The following is a 23,064-nucleotide window of genomic DNA, read 5'->3' as shown; positions in this document are numbered from 1 at the left end:
TCTGTGGAAAGTTCAGGGTTGGAGAAAGAAGTCTTGTCTGTTGGAGCTAGGTGTGAATGTTTCAGCTGACCACCTTGATTAGCATTTGATGGCCTGGGAGTTTTTAGGTGTGGCTTGTTACTGACTGGGGAAATCCTTTGTTGAGGAGTGATTAACTGTCCCTGGTTGTTTCTTCTAGAACATGGCCATACAGCCCAAAAAACTTACAACAAATCAGTGATTCCAGCCATGAAAGCCTTCGACAACGCATTAAACATGCATATACTGTATTAATCTATCATGCAAAGAAGCTGCTCAAGTGGCAGTTGATGTACAGATATATGACTACCTTTACATGGATGCAACCAAGAGCCGGGAGTGGACATGCGTATTCTGCCTGTGTTGTATTTTAATTTTTTTATATTTATGAGAATACATAGGTTTATGGAAACTATAATGTAAGAAACTAGTATAAGTGGCAGAGAAGGTGCAGGACTGAAGGACACTTTTTGAGCATATCCTTTTTATTTAAAGTCTGAGCATTGTTCCTCAGGGGAGAAAATACCCAGAAAAATACTGGGATATTGTTTTATTAACTGACTTTCCTTTGACTACAGCACACCTTTGAAGTACACAGAGTATTCAGTACATAAAATACTTGAAAGCATTACATTCCACAGTAACTTCCTAGTCTAAGTTAAACCTAATTTCAATAATTCTGGCTTTAGCATTGCATCACTTGAAAACTGACATAATTAAGCACTCTTCAAAGGAAAACAGACTCTGATGCTTCCAATACTATTAAATATTTAAATAGCACATCACTGCTGTACATTTCCTGACATTTTTGTAACCAAAGCAGATCAAATGAAAACATCACATCCTGTTGTAGTAAGCTTATCCAGTTCCTTGAATTATTCACCACTGTATATCTATATGCATAAAATATACATGTGATGACTCTACTAAGCCTTGCCTGGGTGAGTCTATGAAAGCATGTCTGGAATATGTTTTGTAGTATCCCAAAGCTCAGACTAAACATAAAATAAATTTGTCTCTATATGCCTTGAAGTGGAAATTTCCCTGAATGCTGAACCTGATTGAATTGAGCCAAATTGTACTTGTGAAGGAAAGCAAAATTAAATTGCTGCAGAAGAGGCTTTTCATATAAAGTGTGCTAAAGAATTCTGTAGCATTAACTTTAGCTTGAACTAGTACCCAAGGTGTCTCAGAAGACATATGGTCAGCAACAACAAAACTACGCACTGCTGCTATTCTTTGTGCGCCAGGTTACTTTTGCTTGCAAATTATTTTTTCTGAATTCCCTCACATGCCCTTTTATTTTTTGGCTTTTAACCAGCACTTTGCATGGGAACCTTTCTTCTTTGGTGTTGTTTCTTAGGGAACAGAGATACAACTCTGATTATGTGAAGGGCAGGTTCTCAATTGGGGACCACGATTAACACAGTTCTAAATCCCTAAAGGATATTTTTGATATTAATATTCATCACGTATCTCAAATTCCCTACATTTTAAAAGCATCTGTTGTGATTATTTTCTAATGCATTTCTCAAAATAACCATGAATGTTTGATTTATACATTCAGACAGTCACCTTCTTTTGACTGTGTTCTGGTGTCGACACCAGTGACATCAGAGGCACTTGAAGTGGCCAGCTTCTAGTCAAAGGAAATCTAGCATAATGCCAAGCTTTTAACTTTGTTTGTGGTTTTTAATACATTATAACTGTATTCTCAGTTTGGCCTCTGACACATTTGTGGATTTACACCAGCCGTTTTGTTTTTATTGTCTTTTTTATTCATCCTGCTCAGCAAAGGGATGGTATCATTCATGAATAAAGCACAAACATATTGGATTGTTTGCCACAAGGATCATTCCATTTGTGGAAAACAGATATGGGTTGGGATGAAATAGAAAGGCACGGATTCCTAGGCACCAGATAATGCTTCCTGATATCATAGGGCTCTCAACCAAAGTGTCATGTGACAGTTTTTCACCCAACACTTCAGCCAGGATCTGGTTCTTGGTCTCTCACCCTCATCTTTATTCTGGCAAAGGAGTTAACTGACCTCAGAAGGAAGAGTCAATGTGACCTCCAATAAGTAATCAGATATTGAAAATGGCAATCGTTATGCATGCGAATCCTCACTCAAATCTCTGATGCATGTGGGGTTATCTTTTTAACACTGTGAGGAGATGAGACTTTAGAGGTAAAAAAATCTATAGAATAATATATGTAGATAGAAATATAGAAATATTGAAAAATAATAGTAGCTTTTACAGCACAATTTTTAGGCTGATCCGGGGCTTACTGCTCATTTTAAAGAATTAGGGATTGTTGAGACCCAGAGGCAGGATCATGTGACAGTCAAGGTTTGTTTGTTTGTGCATTTATTTGTTTGTTTGTGGATTTACACCATGCCAGCACAGAGCAATGGTTTGAGTGCTGAAATACAACTCTGGAGACCAGGGTTCAAATCCCCACTCAGACATGAAAACCCACTGGAGATTTTGGGCAAATAACAAACCCTTAGCTCCATGATAAGTTCACTTTAGGGTTACATAAAGTTAGAAAAGACTTGGAGGCATACAACAAAAGCAACAACAAAACAACTCTAAAAATGATTTTTTTTCTTCCTTTCTTAAAAGATGTAGTTTGAAATATTTTCAGACAACTTTTGAATAGCCAGCCTGAATTCTCTGAAGATACCAGACCATGGCTGATATTGGAAGTTAAGCAAGGTCAGACTGGAGAACAGGGGGTACTGTAGGCTATACTAAGAGACATGCTAAATTGTAAGATCTTCCAATCTGAATTTGCCTATGTGGTGAATTAATCATGTCATCACTTCTCCATGAAAAAGATGCAGATTTCATCCCACCATCCCTTATCCAGGATATTTATTATATGTTTACTTCAGCAATAGATTCTGCAACAGGATGGATGCCATAATGCAGTGATCTGAATTTCTATGCTATCATCCTTTTAGTCATTGATCCCATTTTAAAATTTCTCAAAATTGGAATGTGGGAGAATGCAAAATTGGTAGATTTGGCCATCCTTTCAAAAATGAGTGACAATTTAATTTCTGATTGGTTTTAGCCTGAATTTTCAAAAATTTATATGTAAGAGAAAATGAAAGTGCAACCTAGGACATTTTCCTGTCTTTAAAACAATTCTCAGTTTTATAGTGCTACTAAGTCATTGTACTATCTCCTATGTTCTTTTATAGTATTTATGTCTTTTCAGTTCCAAAGAGATTTCCAAATACACATTCAGAAGTTACGGTAACATGCTGTTACAAACTGGACAATTGTGGTCCAGATGGAGAAATAATGTTCAGTAGTTACAGCTGTTCTTCCAGTTGTATATATCTGAAAGGACCATCTGCCCCTATCCTGAGAGAGCATTCCAGAAAACAAATGCCTCATTAAAGCAATATTAACTTTCTTGCAGTGTTCATGTAGAAGTCATCATCAACTTCATTAAAAATATACTTTAAAGGTTGCTCACTTGATAAAGCAAGCAGTATTTCCACTTGCCAACAAAGAGCTTGAAACATGTAAATTATTTTGATAAATGCTACATTGTTTCTTTTCTATCTCATTGTTGTTCTGAGGGTATTTAAATACAACTGGAATAAAGAGATTTTAGTTGTGGGAAGCAATGGGGTGATGATGATGATGATGATGATGATGATATTTATTTCTTACCCACTTCTCCACATTAAAAATGTCCATTTCCAAATCATTTTGGTAACCTAGCAAATTTGAATTAGCCAAAATTCTATTGTTGGTTTTACCACAAAAAGACCCATTGAATCAGTATACTTCACTTGCATACTGAGCCACGATTCAGCAGTTGATTCCATAAAGCTGTTTAACTTGGGACTTAACCATAGTACATGTATGGTAGTATATACTTTGTATTTATTTGTAAGTGTCAGCAAATACAAGAAATACAGTGTTCAAGAATGAAAATCCTGAAACCCCAGCTTCAGACCCCACCTTATTTTCTAGGTAGCAAGCTGAGGCTAGCTCTTCTATCTGCAATACAATACAATTGAAACAGGAAATCCTGAGACCCTATGGTAACTTCCATCAGAAGCATACTATAGAATCACCTGGAGAATCTAGAAAATTCATAGAAATAACATATTTTATTGGATATGGGTAGGTAACATCACAGGTATGGGGGCCATACTGTATTATGAAACATTTATAGCACTATTAAAAAAGTAAATGTTATGAAGTGTGTGAGTTTTTCAAAACATGAGAAGTGCTATAGGGTATTTCCAGGTAGGCCCATAATGCACACTAATGCCAGTTTTAAAAACCTGCTTTGATGTGTATTCCCATCGACACTCTCCCCAAATCCCAGGCTTCTGGGGGGGGGGGGGGTCTGTATGTCATCCTGATTACAAGTAGAATGTCATGCAGCCACCTAGAAGCCCCCCAAATTTCCCCCTAAAATAAAATAAAACTTCATAGTTTGGACACCTTCGATAAAACCAAGACGGTTCCTGGTTTTTGGGCCTATTGGGATAGGTCCATAAGAATATTTAGCATTATATTAATTTCCATCACTGACTAATGATACTTGCTAGTTTAATGTTGGCTCCACTATTGGAAGCACAGAGTATTCTAAATATCATTAAAAATGGAAAATATAATTTGCAAAATATGATAAAATGTGTTTAGATTTTGTAAATCTAATAAATAAAATTTGCAAGATAAAATGTGTTTAGATTTTGTACTTGCTTACACAGCCATTTTTAATTTATGTGCCAAATGAGAAGCCTTATTCAGTTGTTGTTGAAAGTTTGAAGAGGCAGAAAATGTCTGTTGAACATTTCATGTTGGCTTTATCCAAAGGAAGATTTCTGATTGTAAATGAAAAAAAATCTTGCAAAATTATTTTACAATAATTACAAATATAGCAAATTTCAAAGACTATACATAATTAAAAAATGCTGCCAGGGGTAGGGGTGGGTGGGTACCTGAGATTTTGTGGTGTATATACAATAGCTTCTCTGTGTAGAGGAGAGCTAAATAATTCAAGGCAGGTGGGTACAGTATGTCACCTTCAGTTTCTTGAACACAAGGAGACAATATTGTGAAGACTGTCAGTGAAGATTTATGAGCTATTGAGCTCCCTGTTTTCCCCTTTTCCCAAGAACTAATGTGAGCAATAAACTACACAAGAACACGAAACCACATAAGTCTTTTTGTCAGCTTTGTCACTTGGATTCAATATATTCTGGTTCAAGATGACAGCAGTATCTGCTATTATGTGGGTGACTATCCTAAAAAAGATGTAGTTCACCCCTTTACCTTCACCACAAAAAAGAATCAAGATCCTTGCCACATGAGTAGGTATATCCAGCAGGTACATTAATCTGTTTGTCTTGTTTATCCCCAGATTTTTGGGTTTTGCTTTCTTCCGAGGCAGTTGTCTTTTTGTCTACTTTTAGGTTCTTGTTTCTTCTCTCTCTCTCTCTCTTGGATACAGAAAAAGCAGAATTCAATCATATCATCAATAATTCCTGACAACTTACTCCCTTTGAGGTCATAGGCAAACCTATCTTCATACTGTTGGGTGGCTTTTATTCCATCCCCCACACATTTTCCAAATGTCACAGACAATGGTGCAGAAGAGATTTGTCACCTTCAGTAAGCAAAACTTCACGAGTGATTACATAACTCTAGCCTGAATTTATCACATCATTTGTTGTTGTTTTTGTCAGCTCTGGTACTACCAAAAACAGCATTTCAAGACTGATGAAGGGATGGTAAGACAGAGCAAAAGAGTTAACTGGTATGAAAAAGTTGTACAAAATATAATGGAATGAGAATAGTATCAGAAAGTTTTCTGATATTGCTGTTGAGATAAATGGCAGGTACACTCCAAAGGATGTGTAGTAACTGTACTTCTTCTGGTTCATTCAATAATTTCCCTATCAAAATGTTGACTGGTTGTTTCTACTTTGATGATATTACTTGCCATGAAGTGAGAAGTGTATATACTATAATTCTGACCAGGTACCAACCATTGATGCCTTTTATTCCAATTATGCTACCCGATCTCCTTCATTCAATTTCCTGGCAGTTTAGCACTAATTCCCTGCTGGTAATATCTATTCTACCATAGGATTAAATCATAAAACCATAGCATTGTAAGAGCCCACACGAGTCATCTATTTCAATCCCCTACCACGCAGAAATGCATAACTAAGGATTTAATTACATGAGACTGGCAAACAGGAATTGCAGCAGGATAAGCTCAACAGTTGCCTGCAGCTATCATAAAATGGAATGTGCATCTATTTGCTGGTTTACCTTCACTCCATGACTATAGCACCCCTTTTAAATGATGAGCAAAAACCTGTCAATGCTTCCTGAGTGACTACCTTCCCATTATCTTAGTCTGATAGTTCCACTCCTGTGCTAATATGCCGGCAAACACATGGTGGTAATGAACAGGATTCTTCTCCTCTCCCTCTCTCCTTTTCCCTGCTCACTATTCCTAAACTGTCTGCTTTTTTTTAACCTCCAATAATTTTTTCTGATCTTTTTATTTTTTATTGCTGTAATTTGAAAATTGTACTAAATATTAGAAAGAATTGATCACACTAGAGTTCATTTAGGCATGCCACAGCAAAGGTGGGTGTGCAGTTTGAATACTTTTGCAACACTAGGCAATTTTAACACTGTTATTCCACATTTATGGAATTGTATGGGTTATAGTTTGGATTCTTTGGGTGAAAATACCAATTATGTCTCCCTAAACTGCCAGTAGGAACCAGTGTGGTGTAGTGGTTTGAGCATCGAACTAGGACTCAGGAGATCAGGGTTCGAATCCCCAATTAGTCAAATTACTGTGTCATCTTGGACAAATCACACACTGCCAGACTCACAAAATCCCAGGAAATGTTGTCACATTCACCATGTGTCAGAAATGACTTGAAGGCAACAACAACAACAACTTGCCAGTTCCATAATTTCATAGAACAGAGCCATGGCATGTAAAGTGGAATAATATATCTATAATAATTCTGTGGTGTGAACACAGCCTGGTCTTTTAGTGTGAACTATCTGTTGTAGAATATCTTTTAATTGAGGTTTGTATCATCATCATCATCATCATCATCATCATCATCATCATCATCACCATCAAGGTACCTTTTAATTAAATTAATGTTTTCATTTCAATTGCTTAATTTGATTCTTTATTTTATTTTATTTTTAAAAGCTTTTGGGTTGTTATTTAAACTTTATTTTGTTTGAACTCAAAATATGAGTCACTTTGAGTCCCATTTTGGGTGAAAGTTGGGATAATAAGTAAATAAATAGCAGCAGGGTGGGTGGGTGAAAATGCATTGGCAGGGGTAAAATGACAACTGGGGAGATAGCATGAAAGGCTTTCTCTGTCAACAGAGACTTACCTTGTCAACCCTTGAGCTACTTGAGAGTCAAGAAAGCAGAATTCTTTGATTACAGAATTGAAGTCCTCCATACACCACTATAAAAAATTCCTTATGTTGACATAATGTTAAGTCACTCCAATGTAAGAGGCAATGAGAATTCTGACTTCAGTGCCCCTCTTCCAATCCTAGGGTAGGGAAACAAAAGATATAGCAAATGTCCTCAGTCATACATATAATCTACTGTTGTGTAATGAGAGTATAAATACACACACACACACACATTCAACTGCTGTGAGATTTGCCACCTCTGCAAAAAATGAAAGACCAGCTCTTTCTTTGTCTTTGATTTTTGTACACATTATTGTATTTCCCTGCACCTCTTCTAATTCCATGCATTCTCAGGTTTTTAGTGGTGTCTCATTATTTTCCTTCTCCAGAGGCAAACCTGACATTTTTACAAGGACAAAATACAAGAAAGATATAACAAAAATACTTACTGCCAAAAGAAACAATCTCTGACAATTTAAAGTAATAAATATAGGTTTAAATTACAAAAATTAATGTACCCTATGCTCTTCTTATTAATTGTCTTGTTTGATTTTGGGGAAACTTGTTTTCCCTCTCTTATATAGACAAAGTAGCAGCTGTTACCTTATTTTGTCTTTATAATAAAAAGAAATAAACATTTAATGCAGAAGGGAGATATCTAATGGAGAAAAGGCGGAAGGAAATTACAGTTAGAATAATATTGCTTTGATTCCATTGTTTTTGTTCTCATAATTAACACCATGTTCTGCACTGAAGAAGGATGAAATTATACCCTCATTACAGAAATAATTAAAGTCAGATTAAGTGAATTGATTCATTTTCCCCCTACAACTAAATTTTATTCTCCTTCTGGCATCAAGACAAAAAACCTAAGTCACAAATTGTACCAATAACAGCAGACTATTCAGCAGAGATGAAATATGGATGACCTGTTTTTCCCAAATTCCCATAATGTTAGTCTGCTTACTTCAAGATTAGTGGCAACAGTGGCTGCAATATTTTGCTACCAGTATATCATGTTTTATTCTTACCTACCTTTCATTTCCTGTTGTCTCTCACTCTTGGCATTCAGACACAAAATTCAATCTCAGAGTGATCTTTTGAAATTTCAAACCCAGAACAAAATGCTATATCTCATGAATGGAATCCTGTTGGAGTCTTGTGTTTTTGTAAACGGTTTTATGCTTGCAAGGATTGGGTTTGACTGGTTTTGTAATGTCTTTATTCAGTAGAAGACTGCTATTATGTTACGATATAGCAAAGCAGGAAAAGTGAGTAATGCACAATGGGATCAATGCGCAAGATGGATACACAATAAGATGTATATTGTGTTTATTTCATTACAAATCACAAGAGTCCTGATGCTCATTTAGAAGATGCCTATCAGGACACCAGTAAGAGTAGCTGAGACACATTGGCACCAATGGTCATCAGCCACTCATATTGATGTCCTTTTACACATCTTCACAATTCAGTAAAGACGTTTCTTGGTACCTCTGCTATGTAATATAATAGGTTATATAGGATTCCAGCAAATACCTCCAGTAACAGTAATACCCACCATCACTCCTTCCTCCTTATAGAAACTGAATTACATGGTAAGTGTTAAATCATATAAAGCAGTTCAATGCAGTTAAACTGCATTATATGGCAATGTAAATGATGCCTTAGTTTTATATCACACCATGAGTTTAATTCTCAATGTCTTAGATGAGTCCAAGAGTGGATTACACAAATTAATGGAGGATAGATAATTTTCTAAAAATGATATACTTTGAATATCAGTTGAATGAAATCAAAACAGAAGGCTATAGTCTCCTGTTTACAGGCTGCCCTGTGGCATCTAGTTGGCCAGTATTGTTAAAAGGATTGGACTTGCTTTTGGTCCTGAAAATGTGTATTCAGAATAAAATGCTTCAATGCAGGCAAAAGGCAGATTTACCTGTGGAAGAATCAGTATTTTCAGTTGGGAACAAATATATTTTGGCTATGATCCTCCACTGTCCTGACAGAAAATCAAGTTCCGCTAAGTGTCCTCTCCACATGCTCAACCTACCTGTCTAATGACTGGGTACAATATTTCATGTCTAGGGCATATGCAGAGCACACAGGCAGCAATCACATATGATCTTATTTTCAGCTTCAGAAAAACACCCAGAAGATCCAGCAGGATGGTCTTCCATCCTGTGACTGGCTGCTGGAATGAATCCCACTGCTGCCTATCTGATCCCACTAAAAGGCCAACCACTTGACAATTAAATGGCACAGGTAGGAATTGAAGTGCTAAATTCTTCATTTTTTTTTTTACACAAATGGCTTGTATGTATACACAGTATAATATGTGAACAGCATTTCATTTTCTTGTGTTCATCACACTTGTACCTTAGGAAGTCAGACTTGGCCATGGTGGTCCACACTCTTGTTATATCAAGGATAGACTACTGCAATGCACTCTACCTGGGGTTGCCTTAGAAGATGGTTCGGAAGCTTTAAATAGTTCAATGAGAGGCAGCCAGGTTAATAACTGGGGCAGCATACAGGGAGCACACAACTCCCATGTTACGTCAGCTCCACTGGTGGCCTGTTTGCTACCGGACACAATTCAAAGTGCTGGCTTTGGCCTATAAAGTCTTAAATGGCCCCAACACAGTTTACCTGTCTGAACCCATCTCCCTTTATGAACCACTGCAGAAACTAAGATCTTCTGGGGAGGCCCTGCTCTCGGTCCTGCCACCATCACAGGCATGTTTGGCGGAGACGAGAGACAGGGCCTTCTCAGTAATTGCCCCCCAGCTATGGAATTCCCTTCCTGGCAAAATTATATCAGCCCCCTCCCTCCTGTCCTTCAGAAGGATGGTGAAGACCTGGCTGTGGGATCAAGCCTTTGGGGCAGTGCAATGAGGCAAAATGGTGTCCTGGGATGGTTTTTAAGCAACTTTTAATGTGAATATAAATTATTTTAATGTTTGTATATCTTTATGGTTTCATGTCCTGGCATTGAATGTTTGCCGTATATATGTTGTGCTCCACCCTGAGTCCCCTGCAGGGTGAGAAGGGCGGAATATAAATGTTTTAAATAAATAAATAAATAAATCATCACAGTGATTTCAACACTACCTCTACAACGGCAGCAGGAATAGGAATAGCTCTTCAACATCTGGCAGACAGATACAATGGGAGTGGTCTGTTCACTTCAGTCAGCTCCTTCAAGGTCAAGCCAGTCACTTCAAGGATACCATCCATCCATCTTGTCCTTGGTCAGCATCTCTTTCTTGCGGTGCAAAGCACTCTCAGAATTTTCTTCCAACACCACAGTTCAAAAGTGACTATCTTCCTTTGCTCAGCCTTCCTTATGGTCTAGCTCTCAGATCCATAGGTTAGTAAGGGGAATACCATTGCTTTAACTATGCTGATCTTTGTTGATGTGATGTCTCTACTTTTCACTATTTTATTGAGATTGGTCATTGCTGTCCTCCCTAGATGTAAAGACTTCTAATTTCCTGGCTGCAGTCTGCGTTTGCAGTAATCTTTGTGCCTAGAAATACAAAGTCTGGCACTGCTTCCATGTTTTCTCCCTCTATTTGCCAGTTATCAGTCAGTCTGGTTGCCATAATCTTGGGGTTTTTTTTAATGTTTAACTGCAACCCAGCCTTTGCACTTTCTTCTTTCACCTTGTTTAAAAGGCTCCTCAGCTCCTCCTTACTTTCAGTACTATCAAAGTATTATCAAAGTAGTATCCTCTGCATATCTAAGGTTGTTAATGTTTCATCCAGCAATAGTTTATTGCCTTAATGAAAAGCTGGTGTACAGATGGAGATTAGAAATCAAAATATAACATCAAAAATGATATAGTAAACAGTTAATGTCCCTTCTCAGCCATACACTGGGATTACTATGTTAGGATTTCTTTCATTGCTGGCAGCTGGATGGTATCCATCTCACCTAACAAAGCAAACTAATTTGGGGGGCCCAGAACAAGTTGTTTAACATACAGAACTCTTTCCAAACCAGTGAGAGACAAAGAGAGCAGAGGAGGAAGTAGGTCAGTGGTTCTCAACCTGTGGGTTCCCAGGTGCTTTGACCTACAACTCCCAGAAATTCCAGCCAGTTTACCAGCTGTTAGGATTTCTGGGAGTTGAAGGCCAAAACATCTGGAGACCAACAGATTGAGAACCACTGAAGTAGGTGAACCCAGGCACCTAGAGTTTCAGATGACAATCTCATTTCCATAGTGTTAAAACCATCTCCACCTGTGATATGATCCATTGTTTCCTAGGCTCATATTGTTTTAGCCTTCTCTGAATTTTGGCCCTAGGATTTTCCCCACAATTTTTTTCACATATTTCTCCACATGTTATTGGATTACAACTCTAAAAATTCTACATCTTTGGTTTTTCTGGCATGACATGCTGGGACCAAATGTTTAAAAACACCATATGAATTCCACCTTAGTTTAAACTATCTTTATTAATATATGAAAAAAGAAAATTAGGTTCACCCTCTTAGTGTGAACCCCTAATCTGAAGCTTCCAGCTTTGCTCCCACTGGTAAAAATGATATGCTTTTATGTGCTTCTCCTGCTGCCTACTAAAAATGTTTTGTCAGCATTACTGACAAAAAAAAGTCTAGGAAAAGAGAGGGAAACAATCAGATTATTCTGGTCCAGTCATGAGCACAATTAGCACATGACATTTAAATTGAAAAACAAAATATACTCTCAATTTAACAAAGACTAGAAGAGAGTTGCACAAAACAAGGCTGAGGTATACAAAGTATTGCTGATATACCCAGGTGTATGCACATTTAGCTTTAATTAGATGATGGCTATGTGCTGTTCTAACAAAACCAAAATCTCAACAACAACAAAAAGGTGACACATGGCTCCCTTGGCAAATGCAAAGAAGACTTACAATCTTATTACGATGTACAGAACAATCAGCACAAAGGAAAAAGTAAAAAAGGACAAGAAAACCATAACTGCTTTTTCAACAAAGTCTGAAATGAACCACTCAATTCCACTTGCTAACAAGGTGAGAATGCAAAAAGATGACTGTAATTTATATTATATACGGCAAATACTTGGATAAGAAGAGAGGCCACTTTCCCAAGGTATTGCAGGAATAATAGGAAGTGACTGTAGATTTAGTACAAATAAGTGAACACCTGGACTCCATTTTTGTATCCCCACTGAAACCCACATCAAAGTCACCAATTTCCCTCATAAGAATAAATTTGGTTTAATTTTGGGAAAATTCTGCCCCCTCCCAAAAAAAACCCACACAGAAAATTTCCCAAACAAATGAAAATGTGTGAAATTATGCTAACTTCAAATTTGGTTGTTGATGTTGTGTGTCTTTGGGTACTTTCAGACTTATGGTGACCCTCAGGCTAACCCTACCATGAGGGGATTTTTCTTTTTGCAAGATTAATTCAGAAGGTGTTTGCCATTGCCTTTCTCTGAGGCTGAGAGGATGTGACTTGCACAAGGTTATCCAATGAGTTTCAGGACTGAGAAGGGATTCAAACACTGGTCTCTAGAATTGTAGTCAAACATTAAAACCACTAAACAATGCTGGCTCTCTTAGAACACTATTCTACCACTAAATACTTCAATTTCGCCTCACCTTTTCTCTCAAAGTATCAGTAGAAACTCCAGTTTGAGAGTAATTTAATAGCAATATGCCGCTTCAATACTGGTGGTCTTTGCTTCCTCCGCCAGCAACTCCGCTGGACTGGCCATGTTGTCCGGATGACTGACCACTCTCTCCCAAAGCAGCTGTTCTATTCTGAACTCAAGAATGGAAAATGGAATGTTGGAGGATAGGAAAAGAGATTTAAAGATGGGCTCAAAGCCAACCTTAAAAACTCTGGCATAGACACTGAGAACTGGGAAGCCCTGGCCCTTGAGTGCTCCAGTTGGAAGTCAGCTGTGACCAGCAATGCTATATAATTTAAAGAGGCACGAATGGAGGGCAAAAGAGAGAAATGTGCCTAGATGGTGCATCAAGCCAACCCTGACCAGGACTGCCTTCCATCTGGAAACCCATGCCCTCACTGTGGGAGAAGATGCAGATCAAGAATAGGGCTCCACAGTCACCTACGGACCCACTGCCAGGACACCGATCATCCTTGGACAAATAGGGATCACCTAAGTAATAGCAATATGTAAGTATCTGAGCTTGCTTGAAGGAATCAGGGTGGGAGAGATGTGGTGGAAAATTAGCCCCTGATTCCTATGCAGTTCTAACTCCCTGGAATTAAATAAAGGAAGACAGATGGAAGGAGTACACCATCAAAATAATATTGGCAAATGTTGAAGTTCAAAAGTTTTCATTATTAACTTGGTTGCCAGACATGCCACTACAAAAAATACAAAAAGGGACAGTACTTTTTAAATAACCTAGATCTATCATTTGCTCCTTCCTTTCTCCCCATTTTTATTGATCTTCAAGTGATCTGTCTACACATCTCGGTCTAACCTGACATCTCCAGCCCATCCTCTGTTTGGATATCAGCCAGCACACCAATGCCCTAAATCAAGAAATTGCTTTCTAAGATCTGTAGAGAAACTCAAAGGAACACCTCAGCAAGTGAGAGTCCAAAAGTTGCAGGATAAATCCCAGAACCTCAATCCATGGCTGATACCAAATGAGAGACTCCTTCCTGGGCACACAAAAGACTGGGCAACTTGAAAGGTGCTGAACAAATGGTGTGCTAGCACCACGAGATACAGAGCCAACCTTGAGAAATGGGACGACATGCGAGAGTGGAGTAGAGCAAACCACAGACCACCTACTACAATGCAATCTGAGCCCTGCCACATGCGCAATGGAGGATCTTCTTACAGCAACACCAGAGGCACTCCAAGTGGCCAGATACTGGTCAAAGGACATTGAGTATATTGCCAAGTTTTTAATTTTTTTGTGGCTTTAAATACATTACAACTGTACCTCAATTCGCTTCTGACATGATAAATAAATAAGCCTAACCTGAGATAATGTTTGCCGGCCCAGTTCTATTCTTTCAACCCTGAAGAGAAATAACATATTCCATAACAGAAGGGTGAATCCTCCTACTTTGACAGAAGTACTGCAACTTCACTCCTACATACTCCAACTCCACCAGATCTCTAATGGAAAGAAAAAGCAAATTCCAAATCAATGTATTGAGTACATCACTACAATTTGGTACCTCCAATACAACCACCAGAAATTTACCAGACTTTCTAACTGAACATTATGTCAGGGATATAAGAATCTTAAGACCTAAACACAATACCTGGAGATATCAGGTAGTCATGCATTTCCCCCCTTCTGAAATAATAGCAGAATTGAAAGATGAGAGACTTAAAATTGAAAGAGCATCATAAAGTAAGGCTTAATCTTCTTGCATTATGGTTTTTATCTCCCTCTGTGGCAACTGCAAATAAAATAACAGATATTAGGAAGTTATAGATCTCCGACATCATTGTCTCACTTGGGTGCAGCAATCTGAGCAAGTGTCAAAGGAACAGCTCAGTTTATGGGCACACAGTGCTGGATTGAAATATATTGGTGAAGAGTTAAAATGTCACCTTGCTAATTTGCCAAAACAAAGAAATCAGCAAATCGGTTATGCCCACAGAAAGTCAAAACTCTGCATTTTCATTCATTCCATTTTGCATAGTTGGAGGATATCTCCAAGCTAGGTTTAACTTGATGGAAAGTTATAAAATATATGGAGGGAGAGGGGGTTATAATAGGAAGTCAATTCCCACAAGACTTACATGTGGAGAGTAGCCTTTTAACCTTGAAAATCCAAGCAGAATAATAGGCACTAGCGCTGTGCAAATTATTGTTCATCCTTGTAAGTTGGATTAAATTTGTTAAATTCATATTTACGACACGATATCCAACGCGTGGGCATGGCCTGCGCCAAAAACTTAAGAATCCAAACTAACCCAATATTTTTAATTTGAATTTTGTAAACCTTGGAAGTCTCCCAAAGTCAGTTTCATTTTCAGTGCAAGCAAGCAAAGCCAAGCCAAAAAGGCTTGTGAAGTCTACCACCAAGGCTGCACTTTGACTGAAGCCACCAATAGGAATGCACGCATTTGGATTATAAACTGCAAAAGACTTGTAAACAAAGTCATAGAATTTTGTGAGACCTGCAGAAGGCTGTGCAAAAGGTGTGAAAGTCAGCTTATGGCAGATTACCTGAAGATAGAACAAGTATTGCACCTCCATTCACTCATATTGGCCGTGATGTTTTTGGTCATCAGAAAGTCCACACCCTCAAAACAAGAGGCGGAATTGTCAACAACAAAAGATGGTCTGTTCTATTCACCTGCCTTGTGATTAGAGCTGTCCACATAGAGGTAATAAAAAGCATGGACTCTTCGTTCTTCATCAACACTTTGAGAAGATTTATAGCCATTAGAGGCCCTGTTAAATCCATTAATTTATTATTTATTTATTTATTTACTGTCCTTGTATACTGCCGTTTCTCAGCCTAATTGGCGACTCAATGCGGTTTACAACAAAATATACAGTGCACAATATACAATTAAAACCATAAAAAACATAATATACAATATTAAATCAGACTGCGGTACAAACTTTATTGGGGCAGTTAAAGAATTCAATTGCATCACCAAATTTGTCAATGATAGTTCAGTCATGGACTTTGTCAATAATGAAGACATCCAATGGAAACTTTGGAAGGTGAATACCTGAGCCAACTCCAGCGCAGAAAAGTTTTGCAGTGCCCCCACGAAGATGTTAAAGTGGGAGATATTGTTCTCATAAAAGACAAAAATGCCCCCAGGAACTTGTGGCCTATAGGCATTATCCAAGAAATATACAGCCTCTCTTAGGGCGTATACCGTGGCTATACAGGTAGCCAAGGAGTCCTATACGACTACCCGCATAGCGTCTGCAGCAAATAGATCATCGGAGTTATTCCGGGTCGTTGGGGAACTCCTTCAGCCACCTGCGGTGGAGGAGATTTTTGACTACCCAGCAACTCGGTGTGGCGATTTCGCACACCATTTTGCAGACAAAGTCGCTCAGATATGCCTTGAGCTCGACTCCAATTTCACCACAGTGCCAGAGGAGGTGATTGAGGCATCTGCTTGTCCAATTTTGTGGGATTCTTTTAGGCTTGTTCTTCCTGAGACCGTGGAGGAGGTCCTTGGGGCTGTGAGGGCAACCACGTCGGCTCTGGACCCTTGCCCGTCTTGGCTAATTAAATCGGCCAGGGAGGGGTTGGTTGATTGGTTTGTGTTTATCATTAATGCATCATTGGAGCAGGGTTTTTTCCATCACACCTGAAACAAGCTGTGGTTCGTCCACTCCTTAAAAAGGTCTCCCTTGACTCCACGGTGCTGAACAATTTCAGACCAATCTCCAACCTCCCTTTCTTGGGTAAGGTGCTGGAGCGGGTGGTTGCCTCCCAGCTCCAGGGCTTTTTAGATGACATCAACTACCTAGATCAGTCACAGTCTGGTTTCAGGCCTGGTCATGGTACCGAGACAGCCTTGGTCGCCTTGGTGGATGACCTCCGTAGAGAGCTGGACAGGGGGAATGTGACTCTGTTGGTTCTCTTGGACATCTCAGCGGCTTTCGATACCATCGATCATGGTATCCTTCTGGGACGACTCTCTGGGATGGGTCTTGGGGGCACGGTTTTGTCATGGCTCTGATCCTTCCTGGAGGGTCGATCCCAGATGTTGAAGCTGGGAGACGCCTGCTCGGATCCCTGGCCTTTGACCTGTGGGGTCCCGCAAGGCTCCATTCTGTCCCCCATGCTTTTTAACATCTACATGAAACCACTGGGAGAGGTCATCCGGAGTTTTGGAGTTAGGTGCCACCTCTATGCAGATGACACACAACTCTACTACTCTTTTCCACCCAATTCCAAGGAGGCCTCTCGGGTGCTGGACGAGTGCCTGGCCGCTGTTTCTATCTGGATGAGGAGGAACAAGCTGAAGATCAATCCCGACAAGACAGAGGTCCTCCTAGTCGATCGTAAACCTGACCGGGGTATAGGGTGGCAACCTGTGCTGGACGGGGTTACACTCCCCCTGAAGCCACAGGTCTGCAGTTTGGGAGTCCTCTTGGATTCATCGCTTGCGCTTGAGGCTCAGGCGTCGGCGGTGTCCGGGAGGGCTTTCGCACAATTGAGACTCGTGCGTCAACTGCGACCGTACCTCGCGAAGGCTGATCTGACCGGGGTGTCCATGCCTTGGTCACCTCCAGATTGGATTACTGCAATGCGCTCTACGTGGGGCTGCCCTTGAAAACGGCTCGGAAGTTCCAACTGGTCCAACGAGCAGCAGTCAGGATGTTAACTGGGGCCCCTTACAGAGAGAGGTCAACCCTCCTGTTCAAGGAGCTCCACTGGCTGCCATTTATTTTCCGAGCCCAATTTAAGGTGCAGGTGCTTACCTACAAACGGTTTGGGACCATCCTACCTGTGTGACCGCATCTCCATCTACGAACCCACGCATTCACTTCGGTCATCTGGAGAGGCTCTGCTCGTGATCCCGCCTGCGTCGCAAGTGCGTTTGGTGGGGACACAAGACAGGGCCTTTTCCGTGGTGGCCCCCGACTCTGGAACACCCTCCCCAAAGATCTTAGACAGGCCCCTACATTGGCAGTCTTCAGAAAGAACCTGAAGACCTGGCTGTTCCGATATGCCTTCCTGGATTAGGAAAACTCCAATACCAAGTCCCACAAACATTTTACTAGAATTAAGATTGCTGCACACCGCACATTGCACTTGCCCTATAATGCCTTATATACCTCCCGTCACATCAGCACTTTTAATACTGTACCCATTACTCTGGCCCGGCCCAGTTTTATTGTGTCTTAGTGTATTGTTATTGCCTGTTGTTTATATTGCTTTAATTGTTTTTAATTTGCCTTAGGTTTTCTATTGTTGTATTGTGTGTTGAGGCCTTGGCCTTTGTAAACCACATTGAGTCCTTCGGGAGATGCTAGCGGCGTACAAATAAAGTTTAATAATAATATAATAATCTATATATATAATAAAAGTCAAAACTTGTATGCGGCGGATGTGTGGCGGTGTATGTGCCGGCTTTCGGATTGGCCAGTCTGAAAGTTCCAAGATTCTGATTGGCTGCCACTGTGGTGCTATTTGCATATGGTCCCTGATTGGCCTGCTTCAACAGGAGCCCCTGGTGGAGAAAAGGGTTCATGACAGAAACGGGGACATGACAGAAGGAAATTTGCATATGGTCTCTGATTGGCCAGCCTCAATTTCAAGATTCCGAGATGGCAAAGAGGAAAGGAAAAGACCAGAGGGGGCTGCGGCAGAAAATTACCAATACAGACCACACTTGGCACACAGAGTCCCCATGACCCACTCGACATCCTACTGCAACCATGGATGATGGGACTTGCAGTGCCATCAGTCACATTCTGAGACTGCTGTTAACCTCAACCAATGACTGATCGGGACCAAACTTGGCACATAGACATCTCATGACCCACTTTATGTCCTGGTGTGTTTTGGCCGGGGATGGACCATGGATTATGGGACTTGCAGTATCTTTGCTCAATTCCTGAGACCACTGCAACCCTCATCCAATTATCGATAAAGACCAAACTTGACACACTTGAGTCTCTATGATGCACTCTACATCCTGGTGAGGTTTGGGGGAGGATGCACCATGGACAATGGGACTTGCAATACCTGCACTCCCTTGCTGAGACCATTACAACTGCCAACAGTGATGGGTCAGGATCACAATTTGCACAGAGAGCCCACATGACCCACTCTACATCCTGGTGCAGTTTGGAAAAATTTGGAAATGGATGATGGGACTTGCAGTCACTTCACTCACTTCCTAAGACCACTGAGACCCTCACCAATGACTGATCAAGGCCAAACTTGGCACACAGAGTCCCCATGACCCACTCTACATCCTGGTGCACTTTTGAGGAGGACAGACCATGGATGATGGGACTTCAAGTACCTCCACTCCCTTCCAAAGACTGCTGCAACCCTCATCTAATGTCCAATCAAGACCAAACTTGGTACACAGAGCCCCCTTGAACAACTCTACATCCCGATGCTGTTTGGAGGAGGATGGACGATGGATGATGGGACTTCCAGTACCTTCACTCACTTCCTGAAACCACAGTGACACTTATCCAAATACCAAGAAAGACCAAACTTGGCACAGAGAGCCCCCTTGGCCAACTCAACATTCTGGTGAGGGTTGGGGGAGAACAGACTATGGATGATGGGACTTCAAGTACCTCCACTCACATCCCAAGATTTCTGCAACAGTCATCCAATGACCAATCAAGACCAAACCTAGCACACAGAGCCCCCATGACCCACTCTGCATCCTGCTGCAGTTTGAAGGAGGATGGACTTTGGATGATGGGACTTGCAGTACCTTCACTCAATTACTGAAACCACTGCCACCCTCATCCAATGACTGATAAACACCAAACTTGGCACACAGAGCCCCCATGACCCACTCTATATATTGCTGCTCTTTGGAGGAGGGTTGAACATGGATGATGGGACTTCAAGTACCTTCACTCACTTCCTGAAAACAATGCAACCGTCATCCAATGACCAATAAAGACCAAACTTGGCATACAGAACCGTCATTACCCACTTTCTCTAATAACCTGGGCAGCGCCGGGTCCCCAAGCTAGTAATAATAATAAAAATAATAATATCCTAGAGCGGATGGTCACATTTGAAAGGCTTCAGTCAGAACTGCCACTGAAGGAAAAACTGGTATCTTTCAAAGACTCCTAACAGACTTGATAGTTTTATTGAAAGTTTAGAAACTTATTTACATTTCATTGTATAAAAGTAATTTGGTTAGTAAAGTCTGAGCAAATTTGGTTGAAAGTTGAGCAGGGAGTGTAATGTCTTGGTTTTGCCATCTCCTCCTTTGCTACAGTTCCCCCTGTCCAATAGTGTAGAGAAAGGGACCGAGATAGCACATAATTCTGGGAAATGTAGTTTAGGAAGGTGGGGGGAGCCCTATGCCAGAGAATTCAAAAGGTCGTGCCCTAAACTACATTTCCCAGAATTCTGCTCAGCGTCAGAAAGCCCCAATCAGAATAGGGGAGAGATGTGTCCCTCTGCAGCCAGCTAGGGTTTCAATAAATTGTTGAATCTGCAAAGAGGAAGACTGACTGATACTTCTAGTAAGTAAATATATATTCTGGGCTGGGAAGAACTCCCTAAATGGAAGTTCTACTGGTTAATATGAGAGACATTCAATGAGATAACCGTCATGTCTTAAAAAATGTTTTGTCAAAAATTTAAAAATTCCCTAAAAACAGTAGAATTATGAAAAATTCTGACAGTTGAGGGGAATTATATCTTGTTATCTTGTGTCCTTCTATAGAAAAAATCAAGGAGCTAGCTCTTGTAGTTATATTTTTAAAAATATTTATAAAAATTTTGAAAATTTCCCAAATATCCATGGATAAATGAAAACTTCTGAAACTTGATGGTCTAACAGTGCTAAATGTGTTCTACCATTGTAGCCTCTGAAGTTTCCCTACTTCCACAATTACTATAATGAAAAAATAACACAATTTCATTGTCCTTGTTACAGTAACAAAAATTTCACTACCGATACTTTAGAAACAAAACACCAGCACCCCATAATTTTGTAATGGGTTTTCAAACATTTTTTTCATCGATTGCACAGCCCTAATAGACACTGTACCATTCACACCAATTCTTTCTTTTGGTTTTCAGACTCTTACATACTTGAATTTATACTGTTAAACCTAATTAAGTGGAAAACATTATGAGCTTTTGTACTGACTTTTGCACTGAAATAACTAAATTCTACTCTACCTGCTAACAACATTACAAATTAAGTCATGTTTTGGAAATTAAATTGCTTATTTCTGTTCCTAATTAAGGGAGCCAGTGGGGAATAGTGGTTTGAGTGTTGAACTAGAACACTAGGAGACCAGAGTTTGAATCCCCCTTACCTATGTAACTGGATGACCTTGAGCAAACCTTATTCTTCTAGTCTCATGGCAATCCCCACTCTGAACAAATTCTGTCCAGAAAGTTCAGTAGTGAGTTTGGCGTAGGGTAACTGAAAGTTAGTGCATACAATAGCATACAATAACAAATGAAAGCAACACTTTCTTAGAAAGTCATTGATGCTTTCTTTGATATCTTGGGTTTTTCTAGAAAGAATAAAAGAATCATAGAATCTTAGAGTTAGAAGCGATAAGTCCCATCCTGCCCAACTCTCTGTTGTGGAGAAATATATACCCTGTATACCCATCTATATATATATAAATGCTCTGATCATAATGAGTACCTTAAAAACAAAAGAACCCGTGAACAAAATCACACCAAATTTGGCAACAAAACATCTCACAACACAAGGAGTGACCATCACTCAAAAAATTATGATTTTTTTCATTTGGGAGTTGAAGTTGCTGGGATTTATAGTTCACCTACAATCAGAGAGCATTCTGAACTCCACCAACAATGGAATTGAACCAAACTTGGTACACAGAACTCCCATGACCAACAGAAAATACTGAAAGTATTTGGTGGGCATTGACCTTCAGTTTTGGAATTGTAGTTCTCCTCCATCCAGAGAACACTGTGGACTCAAACAATGATGGATCTGGACCAAACTTGGCATGAATATTCAATATGCCCAAATATGAACACAGATGGAGTTTAAGGGAAATAACCTTGACATTTGGGAGTTGTAGTTGCTGGGATTTATAGTTCACCTACAATCAAAGAGCATTCTGAACTCCACCAATGATGGAATTGAACCAAACATGGCATACAGGTCTTCCATGACCAACAGAACACACTGGAAGGGTTTGGTGGGCATTGACCTTGAGTTTGGGAGTTGTAGTTCACCTACATCCAGAGAGCACTGTGGACTCAAACAATGATGGATGTGGACCAAACTTGACACAAAAATTCCATATGGCCAAATATGAACACAGATGGAGTTTGGAGGAAATACACCTTGACATTTGGGATTTGTAAAAAAAGGTTGTCCCCTGACATTAAGTCCAGTCATGTCTGACTCTGGGGTGTGGTGCTCATCTCCATTTCTAAGCCGAAGAGCCGGCGTTGTCCATAGACACGTCCAAGGTCATGTGGCCGGGATTTGTAGTTACTGGAATTTATAGTTCACTACAATTAAAGAGCATTGTTTCCTCACAAGCATAAAGGAATTACATATATTAGAAACCAACACTTTCTCATTATTTTATTTTCCAGATCACCAGACTGGGCCACAGCAACGCGTGACAGGGGACAGCTAGTGTATAAATAAAAAATAGTCAAAAAATCAGCGCCATAGGTCATTGTGAGTACTGCAATTAAGTCTTATCAAGAAAGAAACTATACATTTCTTTGACTAGAGTGGCAAAAGGAAAAAAAATTAATCCCAAGAAAACCAAACAGAGGCACTTGACTTTCACTATTTCACTGCTATGGCATTGTTTCTAGCCTTTTAAAAGAAATAGTAATGTTAGATGTGGGTGATTGCCCACTTGAGGTGGCATTGGTGCCTTCCTCTCCCTATGACGAGCCTCTATTAATCCATGGGT

The 23,064-nt window shown here is 39.9% G+C and overlaps 1 long non-coding RNA gene across 1 annotated transcript in view; it reads left to right on the top strand.

Annotated features, from left to right (window-relative positions):
* LOC132761847 (uncharacterized) overlaps positions 1-22,805 on the top strand; it is a 30,773-nt gene extending 7,968 nt beyond the window's left edge. Inside the window, exons 2-3 of the long non-coding RNA XR_009630000.2 lie at positions 9,615-9,742; positions 22,733-22,805. This is a non-coding gene — a long non-coding RNA (uncharacterized lncRNA). The remainder of the gene's footprint in view (positions 1-9,614; positions 9,743-22,732) is intronic.
* Positions 22,806-23,064: the final 259 nt, after the last annotated feature.

The sequence above is a fragment of the Anolis sagrei genome, chromosome 1, assembly GCF_037176765.1.
Source record: "Anolis sagrei isolate rAnoSag1 chromosome 1, rAnoSag1.mat, whole genome shotgun sequence".
Taxonomy (NCBI): domain Eukaryota; kingdom Metazoa; phylum Chordata; class Lepidosauria; order Squamata; family Dactyloidae; genus Anolis; species Anolis sagrei.
Note: the sequence above shows the minus strand (reverse complement) of the source record. Positions and strands in the feature narration are given on the sequence as shown.